Source organism: Odontesthes bonariensis, chromosome 8, assembly GCF_027942865.1.
Source record: "Odontesthes bonariensis isolate fOdoBon6 chromosome 8, fOdoBon6.hap1, whole genome shotgun sequence".
NCBI classification, from domain to species: Eukaryota; Metazoa; Chordata; class Actinopteri; order Atheriniformes; family Atherinopsidae; genus Odontesthes; species Odontesthes bonariensis.
This window is the reverse complement of record NC_134513.1, coordinates 24,211,970-24,231,034: the sequence shown is the minus strand read 5'-3', so window position 1 is coordinate 24,231,034 and position 19,065 is coordinate 24,211,970. Positions and strand designations below refer to the sequence as shown.

General features: G+C 43.2%; 6 non-coding genes across 6 annotated transcripts; 2 read left to right on the top strand and 4 right to left on the bottom strand.

The window, feature by feature from the left end:
* Window positions 1-595: 595 nt before the first annotated feature.
* trnal-caa (transfer RNA leucine (anticodon CAA)) lies at window positions 596-706 on the top strand. Its single transcript has 2 exons — window positions 596-633; window positions 661-706. It is a non-coding gene; the product is annotated as a tRNA-Leu (tRNA).
* A 717-nt stretch (window positions 707-1,423) lies between these two features.
* trnak-cuu (transfer RNA lysine (anticodon CUU)) lies at window positions 1,424-1,496 on the top strand. Its single transcript has one exon. It is a non-coding gene; the product is annotated as a tRNA-Lys (tRNA).
* A 3,590-nt stretch (window positions 1,497-5,086) lies between these two features.
* Window positions 5,087-5,159, bottom strand: trnam-cau (transfer RNA methionine (anticodon CAU)). Its single transcript has one exon. It is a non-coding gene; the product is annotated as a tRNA-Met (tRNA).
* Window positions 5,160-5,697: 538 nt separating this feature from the next.
* Window positions 5,698-5,770, bottom strand: trnam-cau (transfer RNA methionine (anticodon CAU)). Its single transcript has one exon. It is a non-coding gene; the product is annotated as a tRNA-Met (tRNA).
* Window positions 5,771-6,341: 571 nt separating this feature from the next.
* Window positions 6,342-6,414, bottom strand: trnam-cau (transfer RNA methionine (anticodon CAU)). The gene has a single exon. It is a non-coding gene; the product is annotated as a tRNA-Met (tRNA).
* Window positions 6,415-9,226: 2,812 nt separating this feature from the next.
* On the bottom strand, window positions 9,227-9,298 carry trnae-cuc (transfer RNA glutamic acid (anticodon CUC)). The gene has a single exon. It is a non-coding gene; the product is annotated as a tRNA-Glu (tRNA).
* Between the last annotated feature and the right edge of the window lie 9,767 nt (window positions 9,299-19,065).

Sequence of the window (19,065 nt, the reverse complement as noted above, 5' to 3'; positions counted from 1 at the left end):
ATGTGCATGTGCATGTGCATGTGCATGTGCATGTGCACATGCCCTTGTTCCTGGATCAGGATATGGCGTGAGGAGGGACGGCCAACAGATGTTTGATCCAGCACTTAAAGTCAAAGTTCAGCTCTGTTACCACCATCACAGCGTCCTCAGTGGTGCCTCTTTGAATGATCACAAACCTCCTGAAATGCACAATATGAGTAAAAAACATTCAAACTTGTGCAAGAGCATTACTTTGACCTTTCTTTGGGCTCATGTCATTTCTGTATTCCCCGTTTGCTCAAGTATGATCATTCACTTTAAAACAAAAGAAGGAAGATCTGAATAACAACCCATGGCCTCTGGCCCTCTCTTGCTTTCATTACTCATCCAGTGACATCACTCCCTGGCCAATCAGTGGCCTGCAGTCTGTAGACGTCACATTTTCGGCTGGACTCAACTCGAATCCCTGCCGTGTAGGTGCTAAAAATGTAGCTGCTACCAGCTGTTACTACCTCATGGAAAACCCTAAAACCCGAGTCGAATTTAGTCAAGTGGAGTAGCGTTTTGCATTTTGGTTCACGTTTCTCATATTTTACACAGGCAGGGAAGTAATGGTGTCAAGATGGCCGAGTGGTCTAAGGTGCCAGACTCAAGGCTTTATTCCTTCCTTAGGACAGGGACTTCTGGTCTCCAAAAGGAGGCGTGGGTTCAAATCCAGCTCCTGACACTAATTTCTTGCTTAAATCTTACTTTCTTATTAGAAGACCGTGAAGAAAGCCATGTCAGGCCATGGTGAAAAAGGGCATTTATCTCTGAAGACGGGCCTTCAGTTCCTCCCATCAACATACACAATTCTGCTGTGCGATGAGGCAGTTCTCCTGCTACATTAAGCTCTTTTCCACTCGTACTTACTCACAACCACCTCAATGTGGGTGGGGTCGTTATAGCAAGGAGGTCCAAAAGTCCTGTGATGTCACTTTTATTGGACAAAACATGACACAACAATTTAGGACATCAAGGTGAAGGTATACCTGCTACTTGGTCTATGTCTTTGCGTCTAGCAATCCACCTCGTTGACGATCACAGAATACATCAAATCCAACTGTTGCTGTTGCCGGGTTCTTGTTAAGGAGTGGCTTTCATGACTCATCCAGTGACATCACTCCCTGGCCAATCAGTTGCCTGCAGTCTGTAAATGTCACATTTTCGGCTGGACTCAACTCGACCCCGACCGAGTAGGTGCTAAAAATGTTCCACCTTGTGCCAGGTGGTATTACCTCTTGGAAAACCCTAACAGCTGAGTGGGATCCAGTCGAGTGGAGTAGGTAGAGGTTGAAAAGGGAGGAATGTGTTCCCATGTCATTCGAAATCTCTGAAAGTTGACTTTGGCTTTTTTTATCTCTTCTTTTTTTTTCCGGAAGGCATGTTTTATAAAATGTGAATAGCCCGGCTAGCTCAGTCGGTAGAGCATGAGACTCTTAATCTCAGGCGCGTGGATTCGAGCCCCACGTTGGATGTAGTAGTTTCAATAATCAACAGATGTTTGATCCAGCACTTAAAGTCAAAGTTCAGCTCTGTTACCACCATCACAGCGTCCTCAGTGGTGCCTCTTTGAATGATCACAAACCTCCTGAAATGCACAATATGAATAAAAAACATTCTTTCCCTGCCATTTGCTGCCTTTGTGTACCTCAAGTACTCTGGAAAAGATTTCCCTTCAGAATTGCTTTGACTCTGTAGTAGCCAATTTCCTGACAACACCAGTTATGTCACTGTCCATGAGCTTTACTGGCCACAACCCTGGATCATTTAAAAGTAGATCCTCACTTTCAGACTGGCAAATGTCCATTAACCCTGCCCCCTCCTGCTCTTGCTCCTTACTCTGTGCTGCGCTGTCATCTGCACTGCTGGCACTGGCCCTGTTGTCGTCACCATGGCCTGATGAGGGGCTTGGTTCTGTATCATGGATTCAAATGGAGTTTAGTTAAAGCATGCAGGTTAGTGATGCACGGACGTTAATGCATAGAAAAGTTAAATGCATGCAAGTTACAGTTATGCATGCAATCAAATTGACTCCATACTTAGCTGTAAAAGTGTAACCCTTAAAAGAAGGGAAACATCTTATTGTGAATCAATTTGAAAGTGACATGGTACTCTTTGCTACTTTCTCACCATCTTCACTGCTGGTCCTCGTCCTGTCCTCCTGCACTTCAGCAGTGGTGGTGTCACTGGCCGCTGCAACATTGCCTGATGTGGAGCCTGGCTCTGTATCAGTAATGAATGCAAGATAAGTTAATACAGGAAAAGGTTAAAGCATGCAGGTTTCAGTTATACATTCAAGTTGGATGTATATTAATATGTTAGCCTACCATTCGCTAACATCTAGTGTTTGAAAGCTCAAAGTCAGTGAGTGAACTTACCTTTCTTTGAGAAAAACTGAGTGATCAGTTGCCTGCCTCTACTGGCCCTCTCGTCTTTCTTCCGTCTTTCCTTCCGCTTCTGATAACCCGACTTCATTCTAGATTATTTCAGTCAGCTCACCGTCCATCATGTGTTTCAGACAGCCGCTCCGTACACCTGCCTGCATTTCGGATGCGTTCAACTACAATTCGATCAGAACTGGACCGCACCATTTTGCAAGAGGGGGAGGGCCGAGTAAATGTCAATATGCCAAAGAACTAAAGAAAAGTTATTGAAATCGAAAACTGTGTTTAATTAGTTTATTTTCCATTAAAAATGTTGTAATTCATTAGAAAATTCTAAGAATGGGCAACAATATTAATATTATATTATCACTACCTCCGAGGGCCCCCCAGGCCGCTGGGCCCTTAGAAACGTTACCACCTTTACCCGCCTGGCGGCGCCCCTGGTGATGCCCGCCTCCACCAGGCTGTGCACCTGCTCCACCTTCGCTAGAAATAAAACCACCGCACTGTTCATGCGGGCAGCGGACTTTACCGAACCGTGCCCGATCACCTGCCCCACGGCCAGCGCCACTTCCTCCACGCTGCACGGAGAGCCGGCACCGACTCTGATGCCGTGCTTCCGGGACAGCATGGAGAAGCCGCCAGACGCCATTGCGGCCGGGTAGCGCACCAAACAAATGCGAAAAAAACCTCGAAATTAACCTCACAAGACTACACAAAGTACACAGAACTAACACAACTAATGAAACATTTAACAGAGAAAACAAGGATAGCGAATAATGGGTAGAAAAACCACCTTTACACTTAGCCTTTCTCTCAGCTCTTCCACTCACACTCCTCTCACCAGCAGAAGAAGAAGAAGAAAAGGAGGAGTGAGGATGCGCAGTGGTGGAATAGGGGGAAGAGGCCGAGGAGCACGAAGACACCGTGCTGTCCCAGATGAAATTCGGGCCACAATTATAGATCATGTCATCATTCATAGCCACATAATTTTGCTTGTTTTTTGTTTGTGTTTATATTACAGTATATGTGTGCAATGTATATTTTTCTTTTCCTTCTATAATACTATACTGTATGGAAGTTACGTACTTCACAGTATTTGTGTGAATAAAAATGGTTGGTATGAGTGTATTGTGTGTGCTTTGAGGCTACTCTTACTGTGAAACTTTTTTCCTTCACTTTTATACACTATTGTATTCTGTTAGGTAGTCCTATGCCATAGTGACAAAACATCTAAACAGTTTGACTTGTAGTTCTCACACAATGCCAAAAGGACAATGCATTTTGGGGGCACTGACTATTTGAATGAGAAAGAAACTTCATTTTGACACATGGCTGAACTGTTTAGGGGGAGATATGAGCTTTTGCTGGTGAACCATGGTGTTTTGCTGAACCATTCAGTTTAGTTTAGCAAAAAGTACTAAAGAGTGTTGAAAACGTCCGGTCTGTTTCAAGAAATGAGCCTAGGCAACTGAGAAAGATCTTAGCAATTTGGGTGGGACTGACTCTTTTCATGGGAAAGAAATCAGGTCTGAAGCATGGGTGAACAGTATTGGGAGAGATATGTGCTTTTGCAGGTTAGCTATGGTGTTGTGCTGAACTATAAGAGTGTTATGCCAAATGATCTTAGAGTTTTGAGAATGTAATTTCTGTTTCAAGAAATGAGCCAAACCAATAGAGAAAAACTGTAATAGGACGTTTGTTTGAATGGAGGGATATATAAGAAACAATATAACTTGATACTTACTGTAAGATTGTTTTTTTAAGTCGGCAGAGACAACGGCTCGATAAAAAATCCCTCTTCTGTAACCGCTAACTTTTATAATCCTCTAACCTAACGAAAACAAAATCTTTAATTTGTTTTTTTGTTGGTTTTGTTGGAGGAGGGGGAGCGGGAAGGGAGGGAGGTTAACTCCAAGTTAGGGCTTCACCTTGATTGGCCGAGTTCCATTGTGAGCTCGGGCGTTGATAGGCTCGGTTCATTGTGAGTCGGTGCGACATTGGCTAAACCGTTCAATGTGAGAATGGAGAAGTAGGAAGCCTATTGGAGGTGAGATTTAGACTAACGTGAGCGAGGTAGCGCCAACGAGGCTTAAAAATCATAAATATGCATGTATTGTCAGCCTAGGCTCACTTTCCCACACCCATCCATTGGTCCTGCAGACTTTGCTAAAGGTATGTGATAGCCACTTGCCCAGCTCACATGGATTGCATGGCAATCAAATAAGTGGATGGTAGGAAATAAGATCTTCTAACCTATGGGGGGAGAGAACGGCAAAGCCAAAGAAAAATGTGTCCCATGTCAGTCTATGTCAAGAGAAGGAGAGTCTGCAAAGGTGCTTTTGTCACACAGCGTATTCTATTATGTTAGCGTGATGAACTTCCTATCCTTTGTCACGGGTCTTGGCCAGGGTGCAACTTGCTTTTCTGAAAGAGACATGGTTCGAATCCCCATAACTTGGGTTTGACACAAGGCGACAAAGACCTGATTGCAATGCTTTAAAAAAAAAAAGAGATGGTTCGAAACCCCATAAGTTGTGTTTGACACCTTCCACACTTTGGAGTGACTGAGCTTCCGAGTGGGCTTTCTGCAGCTCCAACAGAGAATAATCAGAGACACTTGTGCCCAGCAAGTTTCCAGCTGTAACTGAGGTGAAGTGCTATAAACACATCTAAACACCTGCCCCGTGTGAGGGTCGAACTCACGACCTTCAGATTATGAGACTGATGCACTGCCTACTGCGCCAACGAGGCCTGCAAAACATAAATATGCATGTATTGTCAGCCTAGGCTCACTTTCCCACACCCATTCATTGGTCCTGCAGACTTTGCTAAAGGTATGTGATGCCCACTTGCCCAGCTCACATGGATTGCATGGCAATCAAATAAGTGGATGGTAGGAAATAAGATCTTCTAATCTGTAGCCCCCTGTGACATCTATGGGGGGCGAGAACGGCAAAACCGAAGAAAAATGTGTCTGACATGACAAGTTTAAGTAGATAATAAAGGAAGCAGAAACTGAAAGGCGACAAAGATCTGATTGCAAGGCATCTCTAAAAGAGCGATGGTTTGAATCCCCATAACTTGTGTTTGACACAAGGCGACAAAGATCTGATTGCAATGCTTTTAAAAAAAAGAGATGGTTCGAAACCCCATAACTTGTGTTTGACACCTTCCACACTTTGGAGTGACTGAGCTTCCGAGTGGGCTTTCTGCAGCTCCAACAGAGAGCAATCGGAGCCAAGTTTCCAGCTGTTACTGAGGTGAAGTGCTGTAAACACATCAAAACACCTGCCCCGTGTGAGGGTCGAACTCACGACCTTCAGATTATGAGACTGACGCGCTGCCTACTGTGCCAACGAGGCCTGCAAAACAGAAATATGCATGTATTGTCAGCCTAGGCCCACTTTCACACACCCATTCATTGGTCCTGCAGACTTTGCTAAAATATGTGATGACATGGCTTGTTGAGCACGTAGCTACTTGTTCAAAAGACCTGTTGTCTGGACTAGAGGTTAAACAATCAACTCACAAGTTTCTTTATCTGGCTTTCATTCTCATTTTGAAAGTTTATGGAAAGTTGCAAAAGAGGTAGTTTCACGTGGGATAAACTTGACTGAATTGTCCCATGTCAGTCTATGTCAAGAGAAGGAGAGTCTGCAAAGGTGCTTTTGTCACACAGTGTATTCTATTATGTCAGCGTGATGAACTTCCTATCCTTTGTCATGGGTCTTGGCCAGGGTGCAACTTGCTTTTCTAAAAGAGACATGGTTTGAATGCCCATAAGTTGCGTTTGACACTTTCCACACTTTGGAGTGAGTGAGCTTCCGAGTGGGCTTTCTGCAGCTCCAACAGAGAGTAATCGGAGCCACTTGTGCCCAGCAAGTTTCCAGCTGTAACTGAGGTGAAGTGCTATAAACACCACATCAAAACAACTGCCCCGTGTGAGGGTTGAACTCACAACCTTCAGATTATGAGACTGACTCGCTGCCTACTGCGCCAACGAGGCCTGCAAAATATAAATATGCATGTATTGTCAGCCTAGGCTCACTTTCCCACACCCATTCATTGGTCCTGCAGACTTTGCTAAAGGTATGTGATGCCCACTTGCCCAGCTCACATGGATTGCATGGCAATCAAATAAGTGGATGGTAGGAAATAAGATCTTCTAATCTGCAGCCCCCTGTGACATCTATGGGGGGCGAGAACGGCAAAACCGAAGAAAAATGTGTCTGACATGACAAGTTTAAGTAGATAATAAAGGAAGGAGAAACTGAAAGACGACAAATATCTGATTGCAAGGCATCTCTAACGCTAGTCGTCCATTGTTCCGTCACGTCAACTTAACTCGCCGGATTGGATGCCTAGTGTCGCCGTGTTGCTACTACAGTGGGCGTGTATACGAAGTTGTAGATAGAACATACGGTAGAACGGCTCCGGGGTAAAGTAAATAACTTGTGATTTTAATCAACCGAAGTTTCGGAGTTTCGGAGGGAAATTAATGTGTATTAATCGTCAGCAATGGAACATTATTTCATATTGCACCATGGATGTGGATCTGCGAGCGAGGAGAGTTGCTATTGTGCTGCTGCTGCGACACAGGAGATCTCCTTCTCGCTGCATCACCTGTCCCTGCACCTTTTCTCTGATTTGAAAATGAAACATGAACAAGACATGTTGTGAAAACATGGCCATGGGTGTGATTTGGTTCTTTTGTTGAAATGAATGCCTATCACAATTATGGATAACGTTTAATTCACTACTCCACCTCTACCCATGAAAGAATTTGATGCACTGGATTGAACCTCTATTCCTTGATGGTCATTACTTTACTGCAAAAGTGGAGATGCTCACAATTGCCTGATGTTTGAGGTGTGTTTATTCGCCTACAATCGTTTTAGCACAGCCATTCTGGCCCCTGCTGCTGTTCATTTTGCCCGCAATAGCAATGACATGAGCAATACCCGAAATGTTCAGGGGTGAATAAACAAAGGGAAAGAAAACTACATGATCTACTGTCATTGGATAACGCACTACGTCTGCCGTGGCAAATTTGCATAAACTTCGAGCGAGCCCAACTTTTTGACGTGCCGCAGGTCCCCAGCTCGCCGTGTCAGAATCCCAGCATGCTTTGCGAGCACGGCGACAACGATCGGCCGGATTTCATTGGAAATTAACTGAATACGTTGGATACGGCTTGCGTTGACGGAACAATGGACGACTAGCGTAAAAGAGCCATGGTGTTAACCAGTACATCTTTTGATTTGCTACCCAACCTACAACCTATAGCTCACCGGTAGATTTGTTGGTGCACACACTCCTCCTTGGGTGGGCTCAAACCACCAACCTTTCGGTTAACAGCTGAACGCGCTGGCCGATTGCGCCACAGAGACTTGCTGTAGCTGTCTGTGGGCGTGGCCTCGATCATTACCACCTCTCATCCAATCATCAGAGTGTGTGTTCGATTTCTTTATGTTTGTCATAAGGTTGATATCTTCTGAGTAGGTAACAAGTAAAGTAGCACACAACAAGTAGTCAATAACGTCCTGGTCTGACTTGTTAAAGAAAGAGGTTTGATGTCAAACTTTTTCCCAGGTTCCCTCATTAGGTCTCTCAGGCTTTTTGAATTTTTTTTGTTTTGTGTGTGACTTTCATAGCAATATGACAAAAAGGTTCTTTTTTAACTTTGCTTGTGCAATTTTGACAAAAGACAGAGGAGCCTCCAAGTTGAGTCATGCATTACACTGCACTTAAAGGGGAACTCCGGGGCATTTGAAGCGCAATCCCATTGCTAGAGGTTGTCAAATACTGATAGTAGGACAGACAGGTGCAAATCTGCGCTCCCTGTGCGGATATTGCGCTGTTTGTGCAGCCTGTCATGCGAGGCTAATACGTGGTGGCTAAGGGGCAAGTGCTAACCCTTCCACGTAAAACAACAACTTGCACACTGCAGAAACGTCACACCACTTTATAAACCATCCGACAATAAAGTCACAAGCCTTACCATCAAAACCATATGCATGGTTCTCACATTATTGGCATGGGGACGTTACAAAACAACTTTATAAACAGCATGTCACTTACCTGTTGTTTGTATGCTCGCGCATGTGAAAGCCCAAAAGAGTCAATGGACGATACTCCCAAATACAAAGCAATTATCTTCTCAAGAAAAACTGCGTTCAAGTATTTAAAACATTACAACAATACATGCCCAGTAATATTGTTGTCACCCTTGGAGAAATATTTCGCCAAGGAGCGTGTATAATGCGTAAGGAAAGATTTTTTTATATTTATATTAATTATATATACATTTATAAATTCGTTCATATTTATATACATTTTTTTTACCCAAAATTTCCCCCATGCCAGATCGCCAAATGCTCCAAGTCCGCGGACAAAAACATTTTGTCCGACAATAGACCATGAAATTTCTCTTTTTCCGTGTCATTTGTGGATGCTCATGTCATTTAATGACAAATAGCATTTGTCTTTGCTGCTCAAAATGTTATTAAGCACCGTATTACACATCAAAGTATCAGAAAAACTTGATCATTCTTTTAGTTTTTAAAAGCCACGATGGTCCTAGAGCTGCTGGAAAGAGTTAAGCGAGCCCTTCTCTAAAGAGAAGTAGTAAATCTGCTGGCTGTAAAGTGTTATTTCAAATCAAGTGGTGCGCATAGGATGACTCGTTACAAACCAACGTCCTATTGAATTTGTCACAGGGCTAGATTAAATTGACATTCCTAGTCATGTCATTGGAAAACAAAAGCAGAAATGTCTTTGGTTTACGCTACTCACAGTGCCAAAACCTGGTTGCCTCATTCCCTGACCAGGAATCGAACCCAGGCCTCGGCGGTGAGAGCGCCGAATCCTAGCCACTAGACCATCAGGGACCCGAAAGCAGTGCACACGGTACAGGTTGCAAGACTGTGGTAAACTCATTCCTGACTGGCAAATTAATTGGCATAGTGCATTGTACTGAAGTTGTGAACATTTTAGCCTTAGATGAAAGCAATTGTGCGCATCTGGAGAATGAATCCAAGCAAGCACAAGTTTCACGCTTTAGACTTCTCTCTTATTTCAGGGAGAAATAGAAAGATTCCTGAGTAAGAGTGAGTGTGTCATAGCCCTGCAAGAAAAACAGTTGATAGATGACTAAATAAGGGTCTGTCAGGGCAGTGGTGGTATAGTGGAGAGAATAGCTGCTTGCCACAGCAGGGCCAGCCATGTATAGGTGTAGAACTGTGACAGCCAATTAAATTACTGCATTTTTTTCAGTCCTGCATATAATTAATGTCATTATGTAGTTCATAACCCTGCAGGTTCGAATCCCGTCAGGAGCACTCTAAAATAAAGAAAATAAAAGAGGAAGGTGTTGGAAAATCACTGTTTTATTGCAACTGCAACTTACATGGTTGTACCCACTGTAATATTCATGTTATGAGGGTCAAGAACCCTTTTGGTCTTCATTTATTGATTCATTTGTTCATTCCTATCTATACTTGTTTTTTTCCCTTTTACAAAACCACTTGGCTCGTAGGAGTATCAACATGAAGGAGACCACACACAGTTGTGCAAATGAACCAGTACATGTTTGTTTAAAGAATAAAATACAAATCAGTAATGTGACAGTGTACTGTGTATCACTAATGCAAAGATGTGGTGCAAGCAGCAACGCAGGGAGCACAGAGCTGGCCAGGTCACACCTCCTCCTGTAGGTTTAAAAATGAACACACAACAAACACAGGGAGAACAAAGCTGGCCAGGTCACACCTCCTCCTGTAGGTTTAAAAATGAACACACAACAAACACAGGGAGAACAAAGCTGGCCAGGTCACACCTCCTCCTGTAGGTTTAAAAATGAACACACAACAAACACAGGGAGAACAAAGCTGGACAGGTTATACCTCAACCTGTCACTTTAGAAATAGACAGTGTTATATTTTTCCATTCTACCTTTATCATAAAGCTTTCTATGCTTTTGCTGAAAATCCTGTGTCTTCTTTTATGAATGAGAGTCTGGCAGTGTGACATCCATTTCTGGCATCTAATAAGCTAATGTACCTAATAATATATTAGTGTCTTACAGTAAATATAGCATACAGAGCTCTGTGTTTGATCATCTTGCCTTCACCAACAAAAAGGCTGTCAATTTGGAGGATCAGAACTGTACTACTCTTCCACAAAACAGGTGTTTATACTAACACAGTTTTCATATCTAATCAAAAGTCATTGTGCGTGCGCTCGTCCAGGCCCTCTATCTTGTCCTTGACTCTCCATAGCTCCCCCTCGCCTCGGCTTTGGTTCTCATATCAGCCACCTACAGAAAACATAAACTCACATATACCCACACACATAAAAAAGAAAAAGAGACAAAGAGCATATACAACACGCATCCTTCCAGTGATCTGAGGCCCCATCCACACGTAGCCGGGTATCTGCTAAAACAAATATATTTTTCTACGTTTGGACCTGTCATCCACATGAAAACTCATAAAAACGCATCGTGAACGAATGTTTTTAAAAACTCCGGGCAAAGTGAAGATTTTTGAAAACTCCGTTTATGCATTTGCGTGTAGACAGAGATAACCGGAGATTTGCGTTTTCGAACGTCACAATATGCGCCAAAACAACAACAAATCTGCTTTAAAGTCTAAAGTGCGACCTTTGTTTACTGAAGAAGCATGGATGCCTTGAGAACTGTGGTGGTTATTATTGTGCAGGCGCTGTTTACAGCCTTGATTTTACACGCCTAAGTTATACTCCCAGAGGAATGGTGTGACAATTTCGCATGTCCCGGTCCTCACTCCTGTCGCTGTCGGAATTATTACGTCCTCATATCGAGGGGCAGTCCACTGTCATACGATCACCTGTCCGTGTGCTCAAAAAAGTGGCGTGCACACTTTATTATTTAGCTGACGAGGGCAGATTGCGCAAAACAGCAAATGCATTTGGGTTGTCAAGACAGGTGAAAACGCAGATGTTCGGTTATGTGTGGAAGGTGTTTTTTTTCGAAAACGAGGTAATGTGGATACAAATTTTTTTTATAAACGGAGGGGGGGAAACATTCGGTTTTAAAAATACCCGGCTACGTGTGGACAAGGCCTGAGACAGCGACACACTTTAACACACTTTAACACTGACATTCAAGTTTGTACAATCAGGGTCATATTAACAACACACAGGGTCATATTAACAAGTCCTTCCCACCATCCACCTGTAGATATACAGTATGTATCTATTATTCTTATGATCCCAAGACTGTGTTTCCTTTACCTAAAGGAAATATCATCATTTGAATCAACACAGGGAACACAGAGCTGGCCAGGTCACACTCCTACCTGTAGGTTTAGAAATGGACAGACAATAAACAACACAGGGAACACAGAGCTGGACAGGTCACACTCCTACCTGTAGGTTTAGAAATGGACAGACAATAAACAACACAGGGAACACAGAGCTGGACAGGTCACACTCCTACCTGTAGGTTTAGAAATGGACAGACAATAAACAACACAGGGAACACAGAGCTGGACAGGTCACACTCCTACCTGTAGGTTTAGAAATGGACAGACAATAAACAACACAGGGAACACAGAGCTGGACAGGTCACACTCCTACCTGTAGGTTTAGAAATGGACAGACAATAAACAACACAGGGAACACAGAGCTGGACAGGTCACACTCCTACCTGTAGGTTTAGAAATGGACAGACAATAAACAACTCAGGGAACACAGAGCTGGACAGGTCACACATCCACCTGTAGGTTTAGAAATGGACAGACAATAAACAACACAGGGAACACAGAGCTGGACAGGTCACACATCCACCTGTAGGTTTAGAAATGGACAGACAATAAACAACGCAGGGAACACAGAGCTGGACAGGTCACACTCCTACCTGTAGGTTTAGAAATGGACAGACAATAAACAACTCAGGGAGCACAGAGCTGGACAGGTCACACTCCTACCTGTAGGTTTAGAAATGGACAGACAATAAACAACACAGGGAACACAGAGCTGGACAGGTCACACTCCTACCTGTAGGTTTAGAAATGGACAGACAATAAACAACACAGGGAACACAGAGCTGGACAGGTCACACTCCTACCTGTAGGTTTAGAAATGGACAGACAATAAACAACACAGGGAACACAGAGCTGGACAGGTCACACTCCTACCTGTAGGTTTAGAAATGGACAGACAATAAACAACTCAGGGAACACAGAGCTGGACAGGTCACACATCCACCTGTAGGTTTAGAAATGGACAGACAATAAACAACTCAGGGAACACAGAGCTGGACAGGTCACACATCCACCTGTAGGTTTAGAAATGGACAGACAATAAACAACTCAGGGAGCATAGAGCTGGCCAGGTCACACATCCACCTGTAGGTTTAGAAATGGACAGACAATAAACAACACAGGGAACACAGAGCTGGACAGGTCACACTCCTACCTGTAGGTTTAGAAATGGACAGACAATAAACAACTCAGGGAACACAGAGCTGGACAGGTCACACTCCTACCTGTAGGTTTAGAAATGGACAGACAATAAACAACTCAGGGAACACAGAGCTGGACAGGTCACACTCCTACCTGTAGGTTTAGAAATGGACAGACAATAAACAACACAGGGAACACAGAGCTGGACAGGTCACACTCCTACCTGTAGGTTTAGAAATGGACAGACAATAAACAACACAGGGAACACAGAGCTGGACAGGTCACACTCCTACCTGTAGGTTTAGAAATGGACAGACAATAAACAACACAGGGAACACAGAGCTGGACAGGTCACACTCCTACCTGTAGGTTTAGAAATGGACAGACAATAAACAACACAGGGAACACAGAGCTGGACAGGTCACACTCCTACCTGTAGGTTTAGAAATGGACAGACAATAAACAACACAGGGAACACAGAGCTGGGCAGGTCACACTCCTACCTGTAGGTTTAGAAATGGACAGACAATAAACAACACAGAGAACACAGAGCTGGACAGGTCACACTCCTACCTGTAGGTTTAGAAATGGACAGACAATAAACAACACAGGGAACACAGAGCTGGGCAGGTCACACATCCACCTGTAGGTTTAGAAATGGACAGACAATAAACAACTCAGGGAACACAGAGCTGGACAGGTCACACTCCTACCTGTAGGTTTAGAAATGGACAGACAATAAACAACACAGGGAACACAGAGCTGGACAGGTCACACTCCTACCTGTAGGTTTAGAAATGGACAGACAATAAACAACACAGGGAACACAGAGCTGGGCAGGTCACATATCCACCTGTAGGTTTAGAAATGGACAGACAATAAACAACACAGGGAACACAGAGCTGGACAGGTCACACTCCTACCTGTAGGTTTAGAAATGGACAGACAATAAACAACACAGGGAACACAGAGCTGGGAGTAGGTTTAGAAAGAGAGAGACAACAAACAAACATAGCCCTTGTAACGTCACCGTGGGAATATATGACCAAGGACGATCCACACAACAATAACAACAAACGATGTCCGCCTTTTATACACTACTTTTACGACTAATATTTACAGCCAAAGGCAGACAAAATATGCTCATGTATGCCAAAGCTACGGCGATTTCACACGATCACACACGATCACAAAACACAGGTGCATAAACACAGAATAACAACAAACGATGTCCGCATTTTACACTACTTCAAAGGGAGACAAAATATGCTCATCATGTACACCAAAGCTACGGCAAGGTCAAAGTACCACATGTATTAAAATCATCATCTACTGCACATAAATTGTCATTTCAATGCAGTTGTTTTAAAGCAGCCAAAGACACAGCTAGTGATGCGTTGAACTTTAAGATAGCCTCTACATTACAGTCGTCTTTGATATAATAGTTTGACAAAAAACACGCCGAATGGAGACGGTACTTGCATGTACCGGACAGCTTTGTAAAGTTATACCATCATAAAACACACATTTTGACTTGTTGACGTTATTTACTTACCTCAGTAATTAATCAGATGATGAATGATGATGAACGGTGCTAGTAGCAGCAGCAGCCTGGCGACCCGGTTAACTTTGGCCGTTTCTCAACTAATACTTTGTAATAAGAGATGTATAACAGATATACATATATAACATTTGTAGAAATGAAATACTGTTATCACTAGCAATACCGTGTAACAAATTGGTCTGGTCTGCCTCTTTCTGGCTAGCAACTGCCGTACTCTATTCTGATTGGCTAACCAAACGAGTCTACCTGTAAATGTCCCAAAATATCCCCCATAGGCCAAAGAGTGCAATGCATCCGTGGTGTAAGAACTTCCATTGAAAATGAATGGGAAAAGTTAAGAGAGTTAATCTTAACGCTCGATGATGTTGTTTTCATGAATCAGGCGTTTCTGAGTGATGAAGAGGTCTCACTCTGAGTTATTTTCGCGATCCGAGGAACGGAAGCTTGTTGGAACCAGGTGGAACCGTCGATATAAAGACATCCTTCTACAAATACACGATCTTTGCTGCAATACCGTGCCTTACGAGGGTCAAAAGTCACTCATTGAAAAGAGATATGGCGAAGAGGAGGAAAGAATGACATGAAATAATGTAAAATTTAAAATATTTATGAATATAAAAAGACAGTTATTCAAAGATTATGAAATAAAAAGAACATTGAAAAGAAAAGAATAAAATGTAATATATTGAAATAAAATTTCTGAAAATAAAAGACAACCTGATGCAGGGATAGAACAAAGAAATAAAAATCATGACGAGAAAAAGGAATAAAATGAAAACAAATCAAAGGGAAATAAACAGAAATGTATTAAAATGAAGACGATCTGACAACAAAATATTAAAATGCATCAACTTAAAAATCATCAAATAGTTAGACTAAATAAAGATAAATACAAATAAAAAGGAAAAAAATGGTGCCATCCAGTAAAAAACTTCTACTATCATTGTATGGATGTATTTACAGTAAATGTTATCATTAATATTGTTTCTAAATGTCATGGTGAGACTGTTTAGACTTTTAAGACAAAAAGGTTTTTTTCCAGCCAGCACACACGCCCATGATGCACAGCGGTGGGTATTTAAAGCAAAAACTATTTAATTAGTATACTATGACAAAATGAATAAGAAATAAAAACAGAAAACAAACTCTTTGCCACTATCCTGGTGAACTTATTTCATGTTAAATCATGTCAACTTCTTTAGGTTTCTGCTCCATCACATCTGTGGACCTCTGCTCTGATCCATGCAGTCGAGTTTTTACCTGGTCCACCATCACAGTCTCACTGCAGCACCCCAAGACTTACGGGGACCTCATCAGACCAAAGAATACAAAGACCATCAAAGACAGCACTTCAAATGTGACGTGAGCTGAGAAACGTTCAGGTAACACTGTTGAACTACTGACACCTAGTGGTCAGAGCTGGAGATAGCAGTCATCTCACTGGAACTCCAAACTGCATCTGTATACATTGTGTAATTCGAGCGTTCTGCTGGGAAGAAGTCAGAAATGCTTCTTCCTGCAGTAATAACACCATTTCTGTTCATCCAGCTTTGCTTCCACATACTAGTAGAAACAGTTTTTAATCATTTTTTTCTCACACATTCTTGTTATTGTGGCACATTACAACTTTCAGAGGAAATGAATTCTGAACTGTGGCTTTTAAAGTTTGAAGTTTGGACCAGAAGAGGCTCTCTCTGTCCGTTCAGACGCAGCGAGTGCGTTGCAGCCATTTCATGTTGGGAATTATTCCTGCTCTTGGTGATCCTGCTGATGTTTAGCCAGAGCAGATGCTGAGACGAACACTGCAGCACACCGGTAACAGTGGAACAGTTCATATTCAGGGTGGGAGGGCTTATGAGCAGCAGACCGACTGGTGTCGCGGCTGAGCTGCTCCTCAGTGTGAACACGCTCATGAAGCGTGCGCTGACCTGCTGATGGGAAGCTTTTCTCACAGTGTCCACAGCTGAATGATTTCTGTCTGCGCTGGACTGTTTGGTGTCTTCTGAGGTCCGCTGCAGTGGTGAATGATGAGCCACCCTGCTGACAGCAGTCCTGTTCACCACTGGGACGGTGCACACAGGGCTCAGAACTGGGTCCATCTGAGCCGCTCTGCTTCTGAAACAACAAAGACACAAAGACAGGGAAGGTCAGGGTTTCCTGCTGCTTTTTACAATGAACACACCGGCTCTGAACTCAACCAATACCACCAAAGAAGAAGATAGAAATCTGCCAATGTTGTAGGAAACTGAAAGCTAGGAGTTTTATTTCAGTCTAATATCTGGAGGTTAAAACTAGAAGTTGGGAGCATTCAGTTAGAAAACAGATCACAGTTTGATGCCTGATGAAGTCAAATTCCTTCTTAGCACAAAGAACAAATACTTTCCACAATTTTTCTGAGGAAATGTCCTGATTTCTGCACTTTGGGCTGTGTTTACTTTACTGATTTAGCTAAATGAAAACAAACTGTGGTGCTTCTGTTCTGTTAGTGCCAGTAATCTGGCATCGAAATCCTAAACCAAACCAAACGAGCAAACAGTGACCGCTTGAAGAGGTGTTTTAGTCGAGATCGAGATATGAAAGCAGCACGGTCCAAAGACGTCCAGGAATTTAGATACATCTCTAGGATGCTCTGGGATGCATCATCAGTGATCTTCCTGGGGTCACAGTTAGCTCCGACATGATCACCCGCTTGGTGGCGTCTGAGTGAATAACCAAGTCTGTCTGTCTAGTCTTGTCTGGGTGATGTGTTCAGGGACCTTTAACTGTTTTCCAAGGTCCACTTTCAGCTGCCAATCTGAGGCTGTGGACAGCCAACATGCATTTGTTTTCGGGTGGTATGGGGGCTTCTCTCCAGCCCTAAGAAAGGGGATGGGACTCTTCCTAGGGCGGTGTCTGCTTGAGAGAATGGCTAAGGTGACTGCTTCTGCAACTGCCTTCAACACCTGGGCCATTTGTTTATGGGCAGGAATCGGGCAAACATACAGAACAGATTCTTGATTTTAGACGTCAGTCAGTTCTAAACCTAGGGGCTGTGTTGCTCATTAGAGGTCAGCATAGGCATCAGAACCACATATTATCTTGATTTGTGTCTGTACAGTTGCTGGATGTGGTCACTGAGTCCATTTGAAGTGCCATCAACAACAGGAAACTCTTCAAACCATCATCACACCAGATAACATTCATTAGAACAGGAGAACATCCCAGCTCCTGGCAGAATACTCAAGAAGATGCAGGTGGACCTGGGGAAGCAGCTCAGATTTACTAAAGACATCAGAGAAAAGTCTTAGACTGGACATTATGCTTTTTGCAAAAACATCGAAACAGGTGGTCCTGGAGGATGGGGTTTAGCTTGAAAGACCCAAAACCCTGTATGACCCAAGGTATTATCACTGATGATGTATACAAGAGTATCAACAGATGCACATTACAACCATGATAACCTTTCTTCGCCAGGGAATTCCAGCATTAGGATGGTTGATGACCATGAATAAACCAGGATCAACTGGAGGGAAAGCTGAAAGATGCATCCGGGTCGGAAGGGGCAGCAACTCAACCTGCAGCTTTTGTGTGGGAGGACGCAAACCTGCATTAAAAACTCCCAAAGAAACATAACCCAAAGAGAGGCCAAGAGGAGATGAAATTGAGCACCCCGAAAGACAGATAAGCAGGCAACAATCCATGCGATCACACAAATTACATCAAAACAACTTAATGTATGTCACAAGATCTCCAAACACTCCCAAAGCCTGAAATCCACCAGGCCGAGATGGAATTGCAGGGAAAGGTGACATGAGGAGCCGTGTCGTATGAGGAAACATTTGAGCCGTGACAACATGACAAGGGGCGGAGCTACCAGCCACCAAACACCTCCGTCAGATGTGTTCCTATGGAACCCAGAACAGACCCAGCTGAGGAGAAGGAGCTGAAATGGTTACAGGAACTGAGGGCCGTGGTCCCGAGTTCCTGTATGTGCGAATGTGGGAAAAAACGACCCCGTTCCTGAAAAGGTTATAGGAACTGTAGAAGGTTCCTACAGTGGGAATGCGCCTAATGTTCCTGAATGCAGGTAGGATCTGTAGCAATTGGTTGTAAAGGGTTGGATAGAATTCAGAAAAAAAGAAAGAAGTTAAATAAAAAGACAGAGAGACGTGGGATGTGGTCCAGAATATACAAGAGCTGGGGTTAACTCCTGGACCCGTTTGTTCTGTGACCCGACCTTGGATAAGAGGATGAAAATGGATAGATGGTTTGGATTGGCTATTTATGCTCCCTAACAAATTAATTATTGGTTTTATTTAGACTACACAGCTGTTTGGTCCCAACATGTTAAATTCTCTCCATCCAGTATCTGATAATGGTCTTCCTTTCACAATTAAACATGACCTTACTTATACTGTTGATTTCCTTTGGGTTTGATTTCGCCGAACATTTAAATGACATTGAACACTTCTGACATGGCTGTTTAAGGAGAAACAACTCACTGAATATGTTAGGATTAAAAAACTCCTACATCGCTGTCCTTCTCCAATGGGAGCCTCTTGCCTACTTGCTCAGTTAAATCCTAAACTCATCAGGAGATGGGAAAATAAGTGTTTGATGTACATACCTCACAGTGATTCTTCTTGGATCGTCTCTTTCTGCCGTGGCT